This window comes from Trachypithecus francoisi, unplaced genomic scaffold (genome assembly GCF_009764315.1).
Source record: "Trachypithecus francoisi isolate TF-2019V2 unplaced genomic scaffold, Tfra_2.0 Lachesis_group1, whole genome shotgun sequence".
In the NCBI taxonomy this organism is placed as follows: domain Eukaryota; kingdom Metazoa; phylum Chordata; class Mammalia; order Primates; family Cercopithecidae; genus Trachypithecus; species Trachypithecus francoisi.
In genome coordinates this window covers 19,508,892-19,522,526 of record NW_022681454.1, presented here as the reverse complement: position 1 = coordinate 19,522,526, position 13,635 = coordinate 19,508,892, and the positions used below count along the sequence as shown (strand labels likewise).

The following is a 13,635-nucleotide window of genomic DNA, read 5'->3' as shown; positions in this document are numbered from 1 at the left end:
CCAATCTCAGTCGAAGGGCAAGACGTTCTGTAGAGCCCAACAGGTGTGCACATCCTCATTAGGAAGTGATTGTTTATATAAGATGGAAACAAAAATATTAATTTTCTTCGAGTCTTTATGTATTATTTTATCAAACAGCTACTTAATAGTAAGGATGTCAGTCTACAATGTTTGGAACTAACTGCCAAATAAACCAACTCTCAGGCATTTCTTTTGGACTGAGGGTACCATGAACATTTCCTTAGAAACCAAGAAAGTATGGAAACCTCTTGTCCACATTGACTTCCGGTATGTAATAGATATCCAATCACCTTTTTAGTTCAACACATTCACTTTCTCTTTGGGAATGGCACAATTTGTTACCAGTCCAAGCACCTCAGATGCGGTTGACTCTGCTACTGATTCTAGGAAAAGGCAAAGTGGAGTCAGGCTAATTAGAACATCACAGTCTTCTCACCACAGTGATTTGTTTAGATTCAGAAGCAGCCATATGACTTAACTGGAACCAATGCAATGAGGCTTCTCACTGGGATTGCTGCGAAAGTGCCAAGTAATTTATTTCTGTAAAACTTGAACCTGGGAGGATGACCTCCCAGAGGTGCAGAAGGCCGCTGTGTGAAACCAGAATGAAACCAACATAGGATATTTAAAGCTCAAGAGGTTGACACACGAACTCTTAATGACAGAGCACTTATATTCCAGTCACCTGGGATTATAGTTGCAATACTACACGCCACTACCTTCTTCTCCACTTGTCTAGTACGGTGGTTGTCATTAGAACTTGCATAGCCTTGCCCAACTAGAGGCATCGGCATCATCTGGAAACGTGGTAAAAATCTGGGTCAGGCCAGGCACAGTGGCTCATGCCTGTAATCCCAGCACTTTGGGTGGCCAAGGCAGGCAGATTGCCTGAGGTCAGGAGTTTGAGACCAGCCCTGGCTAGCATGGTGAAACCCCATCTCTACTAAAAATATATTTTTAAAAAAATTGGCCAGGCATGGTGGCGCATGCCTGTAGTCCCAGCTACTCCGGAGGCTGAGGCAGGAGAATTGCTTCAACCCAGGAGGTGGAGATTGCAATGAGCCAAGATCACGCCACTGCACTCCAGCCTGGGCAACAGAGAGACTCCATCTCAAAATAAAACAAAACAAACAAAAAACAAGAGTCTTGGGCCTGATCTAACCCCAATGTATCAGACTCAGTATTTTAGCAAGTGATTTGGTTGCACACTAAACCATAAAAACTTATGAATTAAAATTAAAAACTTTAGTCAAATATAAAAATAAATACATAAATAAATAAATGGTCACCACTGGTATGGTGTTGGTACACACCCTTGTTTTTCTTTTTTTAATTAGATTATACCAACAGCATCCAGACTTTTATCCCATGTTTAAATGGTAACAGTACCAGTGTTTTGTCTTGTTTTGTTTTCCTAAAACAAAGATTTGTTCATGAAACAATGATATTGCCTAAAATCCTTCCATGTCTTTCTAGTGCGTTACAGAATAAAGTCAAAGCTCATGATACAAAGCATAAAAAGATGCTAGAGCCAAGTCCCTGGCTATCTACGAGCTTTACTTCTCTTCATTTCACCCTTTGCTTCTGTTGCATCTGCCGTATTATACGATGTGTAGTTTTGAAAGGGTATCGTATCTGCTTCATCACTGCTCTCTCGCCTTCTATCTCAATTGCCTAACTTGGCTTAAAAGAATGAGTTTAGCAAAATAGTAAATAGCATGGGCTTTTAGCTAAGCCTGATGTTTCTATGCATATAATTTATAAAAGGCATAACTCCTTAAGGATTCCTGACATATTTGCCACTCCAATCTGAATGAACTGATGGTGTTTTATATTCTGACTTATCTTTGGTGAAATACACTGATGCCTGTAACCCAATGCCCACTAAAAAATGCCACAGAACTAAGTAAAGAATGTAGTCTTCTCCCTCACCACCATGCAATAGACTCATGAAATCAAACTGCATTGTATTCCCTAAATTTATACAAATAAAAAAAAAAAGAATTCAGTCTTCTTATTTATGTACTTAAATATTTGGTAACGTGAGTTACATAGCTGGAACAGTATATGGTATCTTGAAAAGTCCTGGGATTCTAAGGTTGAATAGATGTGGGCTTAAGCCCTGACTCCTTTGCCTAACAGAGAAGCATCCCTGGGAAACAATCCCTCAGTGCTCCATAAAATGGCAATAACATCTTGCTGACACATAAGTGCCAATCCGCTTCCTTTTCTTTACCGTCCTCCATCTGGCTACTAATCTGACTAATTTTCTGACATTTTCCAAAGGATAATTGGTATCATCTGTGATGGTTAATACTGAGTGTCAACTTGATCGGAATGAAGGATGCAAAGTATTGTTCCTGGATGTGCCTGTGAGGGTGTTGCCAAAGGAGATTAACATTTGAGTCCCTGGACTGGGGGAGTCAGACCCACCCTCAATCCGGGTGGGTGCCATCTAATCAGGGGCCAGTGTGGCTAGGATAAAGCAGCAGAAGAACCTAGCCTTCCAGTCTTCGTCCTTCTCCCATGCTGGATGCTTCCTGCCTTCAAACATCAGACTCCAAGTTCTTCAGCTTTAGGACTCTTGTACTTTCACCAATGGATAGCCAGGGGCTCTCAGGCCTTTGGCCACAGACTGAAGGCTGCACTGTTGGCTTTTGGGACTTGGACTGATCCACCACTGGCTTCCTTGTGTCTCAACTTGTAGACAGCCTATCGTGGGACTTTACCTTGTGACCGTGTGAGTCACTTCTCTTTAATAAACTCCCTTTCATATATACATATATGCTATTAGTATTGCCCCTCTAGAGAACCCTAACACATCATCCAACACTATATCTGTTACAGTGTAATTATTAACAGTCTTTCATATCTCAATAACTTCAGATTTTAATAGTGGTTCATAACCAGGAGCTATTTTGCCCCTCAGAGGATATTTGGCAATTTCTGGAGACATTTTTTATTGTTACAATTGAGGGATGCTACTGGTATCTAAACAGGACAGCTTCTCATATACAGTAATTATTTGGTCCAAAATATCAAGAGTGGCCAGGTGTGATGGCTCATGCCTGTAATCTCAACACTTTGGGAACCCGAGGCAGGTGGATAGCTTGAGCCCAGGAGTTGGAGACCAGCCTGGGCAACATAGGGAGGCCCCCTACAAAAATATTTTAAAATTTAGCAGGGCATGGTGGTGCATGCCTGTCATTCTAGCTACTTGAGAGACTGAGACGGCAGAATTGCTTGAATCAGGGAGTTCGAGGCTGCAGTAGCCATGGTCATACCAACTGCACTCCAGCCTGGGTGGCAGAGAAAGACTCTGTCTCCAAAACAACAACAACAACAAAAATAAACAGTGCCTAAGTTGAGAAACTTTGGATTACAAGGGCAAATGCAGAATTTGTCTACAGAAATCTTGCTTCTAGGTACTTCTTTTCAGGAAACTGGCTCCATGAAGACAGGAGAAACGGGGTCAAGAACAGTCACACAGAAATAAGTATTCCAGGCCAGGCACAGTGGCTCACGCCTGTAATCCCAGCACTTTGGGAGGCCAAGGCGGGTGGATCACGAGGTCAGGAGATCGAAACCACTCTGACCAACATGGTGCATCCCTGTCTCCACTAAAAATACAAAAATTAGTCAGGGGTGGTGGCATGCACCTGTAGTCCCAGCTACTCAATAGGCTGAGGAAGGAGAATTGAACCCGGGAGGCGGAGGTTGCAGTGAGCCAAGATCACGCCACTGCACTCCAGCCAGGGTGACAGAGTAACACTCGGTCTAAAAAAAGAGAGATAGAGAGAGAGAGAGAGAGGAGAGAGAGAGAGAGAGAAAGAAGTATTCTAGACCAGGAAAGAGCCAAAGGGTTTTAAAGTACCCATAGTGAATGGCAGGATCTCTGCAGGGAAAACTGTGCAATAGGATGCTGGATCTGGACATTCAAGCTCTCAACCTTGGCAAAAATTCCTATGCCCTAATTAAGGCACAAAGCCAAAGAGCCACAGATTTTCAAGGATTCAAGGAGATGTGGATAAAAATACATCAGCACAGACCAAGACAGACTAAAGAGAGAAGTCCTGCCATTCTTTTCTGAGTACTACCCAATATCCTCTATTCTTATAGGATTTTATTTTTGGGGAGGTGTGCATAATGATTGAGATTTAATTCCTTACCTGCCTCATAGAATGCAAACTTAAAATCAAATTTAATTTGATTTAAGACATAGATATTTGTATTATTTCATAAAAATATTAGTTTAATTCTATCCACGTAACTTATGTATTTTATAATCAATAATTAATGGTTGGTATCACCAATATAATCACTCCCAAAATTAATCTCAGTATATTTATAGAGCTCCTATTACATACATACACGTGGCAAGGTAAGCATTACAAAATCTAAAATTAACCAAGTTCTCTTCCAAAAATGCATTATAGTAGAGGAAAAAAATATCTTTCATATTAAAACAAAAGAAAAGTGCAGAAAAATAACATGAAAGATACTCTCATGGGAGAGAAAATGATTTCAGAAGCTAGGGTTATCAGTAGTGTCTCTTAACCCACAGAGGTTAAAGGGAATTAGTATGATTAGAGGTTTTTGTATTTCACTAAGTGAAGTTCAACAGTGACCATTCAGAAAACAGTTCACTAGAGTGGACAGAGCAAAAGATTCCAGGGTGTCAAGGAGAGAGACAGAAAAATGATACAAATCATGTGTGAAGAATTGGGAAGTAAAAGGAAGGGAAAGAGAAAATGTTGACTACATATCCACTCTCCCTGCTTCAATTAGTAACAACAGATGGCTATTTCTTTCATTTAAAATCTTATATGCCCTGGCAACATCAAAATTTTTGCTAGAAATGTTTCAGCGCAGGCAGAAAGAGAGAGAGAGAGTGAGAGAGAGAGAGAGAAACATCAAAATCTTGGAGAAGACCATGAAATCATATATAATACCTAACAAAATTTCTCCAAGAATTTTTCCCAAATTGCTCTAATCAAAATGAATTCTCATTTTCCCAATCCCAGAGAAACTCATTTTCTCTTTATAGCACTCATATCATTGTCAACTTTATCAGAGGGGTATCTACCTGATCAGGTGTCTGTCTGCTCTCCTGGATTGTAAGCCATGTCAGCAAAAACACATTTCCCTTTATGGTTTCAACTATATTTAAAATAAGGATACTTTCCGGCCGGGCATGGTGGCTCACGCCTGTAATCCCAGCACTTTGGGAGGTCAAGGTGGATGGATCACGAGGTCAGGAGATTGAGACCATCCTGGCTAACATGATGAAACTCCAACTCTACTAAAATACAAAAAAATAGCCAGGCATGGTGGTGCATGTCAGTAGTCCCAGCTATTCGAGTGGCTGAGGCAGGAAAATTGCTTGAACCCAGGAGGCGGAGGTTACAGTTAGCTGAGATCATGCTACTGCACTCCAGCCTGAGAACAGAGCGAGACTCCGTCTCAAAAAAAAAAAAAAAAAAAAAAAAAAAAGAGGATACTTTGCATGGACTAGGCCCTAAACAAACAATAATAGATTACTGAATGAATGTCAATTCAAAAAAATTTTTTTTAAGTTTTAAGGACTCATGTCAGTAATCCTAACACTTTGGGAGGCTGGAGGAGGAGGATAGCTTAGCCCAGGAGTTTTAGACCAGCCTGAGTAACACAGTGAGATCTTGTCTCCACAAAAAAATAAATATAAAAATTAGCTTAGCATAGTGGTGCATGCCTGTAACCCTAGCTACTCAGGAGGCTGAAGTGGGAAGATTGCTTAAACCCAGGAGGTTGAGGCTGCTGTGAGCCGTGATTCTGTCGGTGCTCTCCAGCCTGGGTGACAGAGTGAGACTTAATCTCAAGAAAAAAAAAAGTTTTATGAAGACCTAAGTGATTATCAGCAACAGAGGGTTATGAAAGGATAAATAAAATGTGGTATACATACACAATGGAATACTATTTGTTCATAAAAAATGAAATCATGTCATTTGCAGCAACATGGATAAAAATGGAGATCATTATGTCAAGTGGAATAAGCCAGGGATAAAGAAAAATATTGTATGTTCTCATTAATATGTGGGAGCTAAAAATGTTGATCCCATGGAGGAATGGAGAGTGGAATGATAGATACCAGGGACTGGGAAGGGTGTATGAGTGGGTTGGGGGATGAAGAGAGAGGTTGGTTAATGGTTACAAACATACAATTGGATAGACGGAATAAATCCTAACCTTTGATAGAAAAGTAGAAGTGTTAGTAGCTAACAACAGTGTACTGTACTTTTAAAACAGCTAGAAGAGAGGAACGGAAATGGACCCAAACAGTTAGGTGATGGATACCCTAAACACCCTGAATTGATTATTATACATCCTATGCATGTAACAAAATTTCAGATGTATCTCAAAATATGTACAAGTATAATGCATCGAAAATAATGAAAACAGAAAGAATGAAAGAAAAAAGGAAAGAAAGAAATGAAAGAAAATGAAGGAAGGAAGGAAGGAAGGAAGGAAGGAAGGAAGGAAGAATTTATTAGTTTCCTGACTCACACATTTAGGCTTCTAATCATATACCACTATCCACAGCTAGTCAACTGTGCTGTTGCTTATGCCTGTATCTCCAGTACCTGGACTGACATTAGAACATGTATTTGTGCAAAAAATAAAAAATAAAAAAGGGCTGGTAGTCGATGAATGGCAGAATCAAATCAAATAACTATAAGATAACTATTTTAAGAGGTTAAAAAAGGAATAAATAAATCAATATTTTTATTTTAAAGTAGCATATTCAAATTTAGATTCTAAATCCTAGATTAATTAGATTTATGCTAAAAGTTCTATCCTAGGTAATACTGTATTATGACATAAAGTTCAGATTTAGAAATAGCGTAAGTCAAATTCCACCTCTTCTCAAATGTAAAGCTATGCGAGATTCTGTATGGGAAAAATTATGTGGTAAAATCCTGTTAGCATATATGATGGGTTTTGATTATTCCAGATATCAACACTGAAATAAACAACACTATAATTCATTTTTACATTTTAGTATTTATTAATATATTGTCTGGAATTATTAGAAAATTTACTTTTATTTTTATTATTTTAATTTGTCTATTAGTAAAATCATCTATGAAATCTATATCATCAACCATATTTGGCATACAATGCTATACAGATGTTGATATTATTTTATCTCACAGTGGAATATAAACTTAAGGGAAATCACTAATTTCCTAGAAATATGATTATTAGTAATACTAAATTATACACTTGCTAAAAATTATGTCATAATCTGCCCATTTATACAAAGAAATCTAGCAACTGAATTCAACTCACTGAACTAAACACAAAATATGTTCAATGACTTTTTTGCCCTAATATCATTATTAATAAATTCATCATAGAGTTTGACTACCAGAAAAGAACAAATTCTAGGACGTTAACCATCTAGACAAAAAATGCAATTCCATACAAAAATTATAACAACCTATTTGACAAATAGTAACTGAAACAGAATCTAAATTCAGCAAATTCATAAATGATTATAGAGACTTAGAAGTAAAGGCACAATCTACTTCATACCTAAAGAAGTTATAATTATTTTTAGTACTAAATGTGGGTAGGTAATACAGTTCGTTAATAGTGATTAATTCTCTAAAAACTTGTATCTGTCAATAATGAGTTAATTGGCTGTTTTGCTGATGTTCTTTTTCAACCTCACACAGTTTTAGGAGGGCAGGATGTTTATGGCAAAGCAGAGACCTGAATACTTCCTCTAGATACAATTACTTCTGTCAAATGATCAGACTCAGTGGTGTTCCACTAGATTAACTTGCAGACGGATTTCTCCACTCACTCCTGGCTGCCCCTGGTTCTTGTGGAAATAAGGAATGACAAATGCCTTGCGGAAATTTTCTTTCACTCTATTTGAAGACAAGTCTATTTAAAATGCCCTTGAAAATGTGTTTGGTAAACACTAAAAGTTACAGTAAACAAAACAATAGGTGGGGCTGCCTAAGCACCCTTAGGGGTTGCTTTACTATCTGTGCAAGGAAAAATAAGGTGTTATGGTACAAACATTGACTCAGTATAATATCTCATCCAATTCTTTCTTACACAACAGAGGACACATTCTCCATGGGTACTGAAGGGGAGCGTAATTCCTTCAGCTCCCCTTTGCTAAAGTCTATGCTTCTGAGCAGAAGGCCAATGACCCCTTGCTCTTTATTTCAATAACTTTCAACACACACCCACAAAGTGCAAGGTCCTTAGCATTTGGGGTACTGGGGCAACTTGTTTTGAAGGCCCCTATACTGGCTATCTTTTTGGTCCATCCCCAGGCATCTGTATCTCTCTGTATTTGTTCACCTCACCTTCTTAGTAACGCTTACCTAGCTATCTATTTGAAAATGAAACCAAGCATCTCTTCATTCCTTCCTTTTTGTTTTTTCTTCCCATAGAACTTACCATGTTCTAATGTATTATAAAATTTATTATGTTACTGTTTTTTCTATCTCTTCTGGCCATAAATTAAACTATGAGGCAGGTATCGTGAATCATTTTGTTCATTAATATGTCCTAAACACCCAGATGAGAAATAGCCCTACAAGGATTTTAATAAATATTTAATGAATGAACAAGATACAGATACTCTCTTGGTTTAAAAGGATTATAATACATAAATTAAGAATGATCACACATAAATTAATATGTCCAGGTATTTTTGTTTTTGTTTTTGTGGTTGTCATTTCTCCTTCTCTTCTCAAGGGTTAGAAGAACAGTAAATAAAGAAGGTAGTACGGAACGGAAAAACTTAGATTAAGAGAAAGAAAGGGTAGTAATTCAAAGAATACATCCTTGAGGGGATGAATACCCCACTTTCCAACATGTCCTTATTTCACATTTCATGCCTGTATCAAAACATCTCATACATCCCATAAAAATATACACCTACTATGTTCCCACATACATTTAACACAGAAAAAAAAATTAAAACTTTTAAAAGGAGAAAGAGAATAAAGGAGAAAAGGAAGTTTTGGAGAAGGCAAGATGGATGGGAAAAGTATTCAGTTTACAGATAGAGGGGATTAGTAATGAACTCTGAACAAATTACTATACTTAAAGGCAATTAGAATGATCCTTAGATTAATTTGACAATGTGTCAGGTACCATACTACAAAGACATACGATGATATACAATGTGGTAAAAACCTGAATGGTATTTCTGAAACTCAATTAGATTGTTTTTCTTTTTTTATCACATTGCTTTCCCTTTCTTTCAATGACTTGGCATCTTTGGGATAGAAATCCAAGACCCTAGGAAAGTCTACAGGCCATTTCATGATCACACCTTGGCCTATCTTTAGATTAGAAATTCAGATCTTGTTAATGTCTTCAAAACAATCTATGCTTCAGCCACATCGAATCCCTTGTGTTACCTAGAAAGAGTAATGCCATTTCATACACTTCAAACTTGTGCTTGTTGTTATCCCTTCTGAGAATGTCCTTTACCCTAGAGTCCACATGAAAATCACATAGAAATTCATTTGCTAAAGGTCTCTTTAACCATTTCCTCTGAAGATTTCTCCAAACAGCCCAAGCATTATTAGTACCATACCCTTTTGCTCCTGAAATCCTTGTTGCTGTGCCTTTCTTGATATTAAATTCTGAGCATCTGGAAAGCAGGGAGTGTGTTCAACTATTGTGTACACCCCTGACACTAAGATTATTTCAGTCATACGGTGGCTTTTAACAAATATATGTGACCAAGTAGACCACTGAGAAATTGTAATCCTCCACCCCCTTATCCAAAGAAAAAACAAACAAACAAACAAAAAAAAAATAAATCAGGTTCAGTTATATTATCATGTTAAAGAGTTGGTTATTATCTTTACAATACCAGAAATTTTGTAATCCATACAGAATGTACAGTGTATATGATTTTTTCTAAATATTTAATCATTATAATTTCTCTCTCTCTCTCTTTTTTTTTTTTTTGAGAGGGTCTAACTTTGTTGCACAGCTTGGATTGCAGCAGTGAGATCATACCTCACCATAATCTCAAATTCCTGGGCTAAAGCAATCCTCCTGCCTCAGCTTTCCAAGTAGCTGGGACTATAGGCACAGCCACTGTGCCTACCTAATTTTTATTCATTTTTGTTGAGATGGGATCTCTGTACATTGCCCGGGCTGGTCTCAAACTCCTCCTGCACTCAAGCGATCCTCCTGCCTGGGCCTCCCAAAGTAGTGGGATTCCTGGCATGAACCATTCTGCCCAGCCCGTAGTAATGATTTATTAATTAAGGGAGCAAAAATAGATTGTTGGCATTTGTTCTCATAAGAAGAGATTGTGTATATAATAAAAGAACCCCTCCCTGCTGTCTCCCAGCAGTACATTCTTTTTTTTTTTCTGAAAAATGTTCTGACAGTAGGCTCATGAGCCCAATTTTCCTGAATATATGTAGTCATTATTCCCCAGATAAGCTTCACTGTTTGTGTCAAGAAACAAAGGTGAATCTGCCTTGCTGCATGGCTCCTTGTCCATTTCTGTTATTTACCGTCAGACTCCCCCAGAGTAAGATATATAAATCATGTTAACATATACCTTCCATATTTCTGACTAAATGTGATGCTGGGAATACCCTGCTTCAAAGCTAACATCAAAGAATCATGTTCTGAATCTTTTAGGGATAGATGGTGTCAGCAGCTTAATTCAATCTAATATTATGAAAATAATTGTGCCATCAAAAAAGAAGTAATTCTGACCACTAACGTACCTATGGAATAAAACTGACAGTTGTAGGCTGCCTAGCACATGCCGCTGTTCAGCAACAGAGATTTTAAAATACTTTCATCCTCTGCAATTCTAACACAAGGGAAGAGAAATCCTTATAAGAAACCTTGTCAGGATGTGACAACTTGAATGAGAATAATTTAAAAATTTATGAGAGACTGAAAATGAATCATTTAAATATACCAAAAAACTTTACTTGTGAGTGATAGCCTTGAAAAATTACCTAATAATTTATCAAAAATGAACATCCCTTTTCAAATGAGTGACATTTTTCAGGTTTCCTTCCTTTTCCTTGGATTTACAACTAATTTTTAAAGCAGCTTTCAAGCAATTGCTGTGAACTTAGGATTTATTCCACTGAAAAATCTGGCGTATTTAGTGGCATCATTTTTTTTTTTTCTTTTAAAACATAAATTGACTGGGACCTATAAATAGTATTTTGGTTCTTCTTAACACACAAGAAGCAAAAGAAAAATCTCCAAGTTTTATCCCTTAAGAATATAGAAGGCATTTGTTACATGTTGAGATCAACCTCTATGCTTCTTACTCAGTATGTACATATGAGCCTAAAACTATTTAGTAGCCCAATTTTGGCTTGGTTTATGTGGGGCATCAGTATTGCCTTTTAGTACTAAGCTAGTCTAGAGAGACAACTGAATTAAACATCAAGTTATCTAAGTTTCGACCTGACTCTATAACTATCTACCTAGTTCATCCAGTGTCAATTAATTAAGCTCTTTGTTATTTGACATGGTTTGGCTGTGTCCCCCATCAAATCTCATCTTAAATTCCCACATGTTGTGGGAGGCACCCAGTGGGAGGTAATTGAATCACGGGGGCAGGTCTTTCCTGTGCTGTTCTTGTGATAGTGAATACATCTCATGACATCTGATGGCTGTATAAGGTGGAGTTTCCCCACACAAGCTTTCTCTTTGCCTGCTGCCATCCATGTAAGATGTCACTTGCTCCTCCTTGCCTTCCACCATGATTGTGAGGCCTTCCCAGCCACGGGGAACTGTAAGTCCATTAAAGCCTTTTTCCTGTATAAATTACCTAGTCTCAGGTATGTCTTTATCAGCAGAGTAAAAACAGATTAATACACTACTTAACCTATCCTTTGCTAAAAAGTGATAAAAATACGTAACTACTTCCTATTGTAGTAGTTTACTAAAAGAATTCTAATAAAATACTTTGAAAACTCTTATAAGAGGAATAGGAAGCAGTTAGACCCCTGAAGAAAAGCACAAAATTCTTAGCTGCATTATCAGGAGCCAAATCCAAACAAAAATTCTATCAGGCACTAAAAATATTTAGAAAATCCTGTGGAATTCCCACATGGTCTCAACATTCTTTACTTTAAAATGTTGCAAATGTGGTTCAAATGACTACGGTAATGACTGGGGAGGAACGTGAGTGACTGAAAGGTTCATGGGCTGCAGACACTCCTCTCACACTTGGAACATGTGCAAACTGGTGCTCAGTTGTGTCACTGTATATTCCGTGTCTTCACATTTTTTTTTGTTTGTTTTCTTTATTATACTTTAAGTTCTAGGGTACATGTGCACAACGTGCAGGTTTGTTACATATGTATACATGTGCCATGTTGGTGTGCGTTGGTGTGCTGCACCTATTAACTCATCATCTACATTAGGTATTTCTCTTAATGCTATCCATCCCCCCACCCCCAACCCCACGAGAGACCCCAGTGTGTGATGTTCCCACCCTGTGTCCAAGTGTTCTCATTGTTCAATTCCCACCTATGAGTGAGAACATGCGGTGTCTGGTTTTCTGTCCTTGTGATAGTTTGCTCAGAATGCTGGTTTCCAGCTTCATCCATGTCCCTACAAAGGACATGAACTCATCCTTTTTTACAGCTACATAGTATTCCATGATGTATATGTGCCATATTTTCTTAATCCAGTCTCTCATTGATGGACATTTGGGTTGGTTCCAAGTCTTTGCTATTGCATGTCTTCACATTTTAAAGGAAAAACTAATTTCAGCCCATTAAAGTGGAAATTTGGGAAGGCTTCTCCTGGGAGAAGAGGTGGCTAGACACGCAACACAAAGACTGTGTTACTTTGATGAAGGTGCTTGTGCTATGTGCCCACTTTGATGTCCTAGAATGTCACCGTGGAATGGGAAGTTATACTGTATCACCCTGCACACCTGGAATCCAACTTGGTAGGTTTTTGTCATGAAAATCCCTATCCTAGATATAACAAGAATAACATGTTGGTCGGCTAAACTCAGTTTTCTACCTCTCTACATCTACCAGTTGTAACTAGCAGCACACGTGGTATGAAATTACCTAAAGGTATACCATCATGTACGGCATGTATATAGTCCCCCATAAATGGTAGTTATTATTATTCATTGCATATTATTATTAATGGTATTATCATGACTGGACTGTGAGTCCTTAAACAGTAATATTTCTCTGATTTTTCCATCTGATGGTTATAGCCCCATCTAAATATTCAAATCTACTTTTCTTTGAGACTAGGAGTACTTGAGCAGTTTTATCACTGCTCTCTAGTACACTCAGCCACAAACAACAAATGTGATTCCAACCTGAGATCTGATGACCCAGTGCTGGTTCTTTGACTCCTGAATTGTGTTTGAAGGAGCAATATTTCCATCTTGTGCTCCAACTTGAGAACAATTTTTTGGAAGGGTACACAGCTCCAATATTTCAATTCATATTTTTTTAACCTACCCTGTTACATAATATAATCTCAATAACAACTATGGTCCTCTTTTACACATATCATCAAAAAAGTCATCAATTATATGGCATTATAACATTTTAAACATTCACTGAATAA

At 37.8% G+C, this 13,635-nt stretch overlaps 1 protein-coding gene across 2 annotated transcripts in view; it reads right to left on the bottom strand.

Annotated features, from left to right (window-relative positions):
* SLIT2 (slit guidance ligand 2) overlaps positions 1 to 13,635 on the bottom strand; it is a 374,488-nt gene that overhangs the window by 275,279 nt on the left and 85,574 nt on the right. The window lies entirely within an intron of this gene.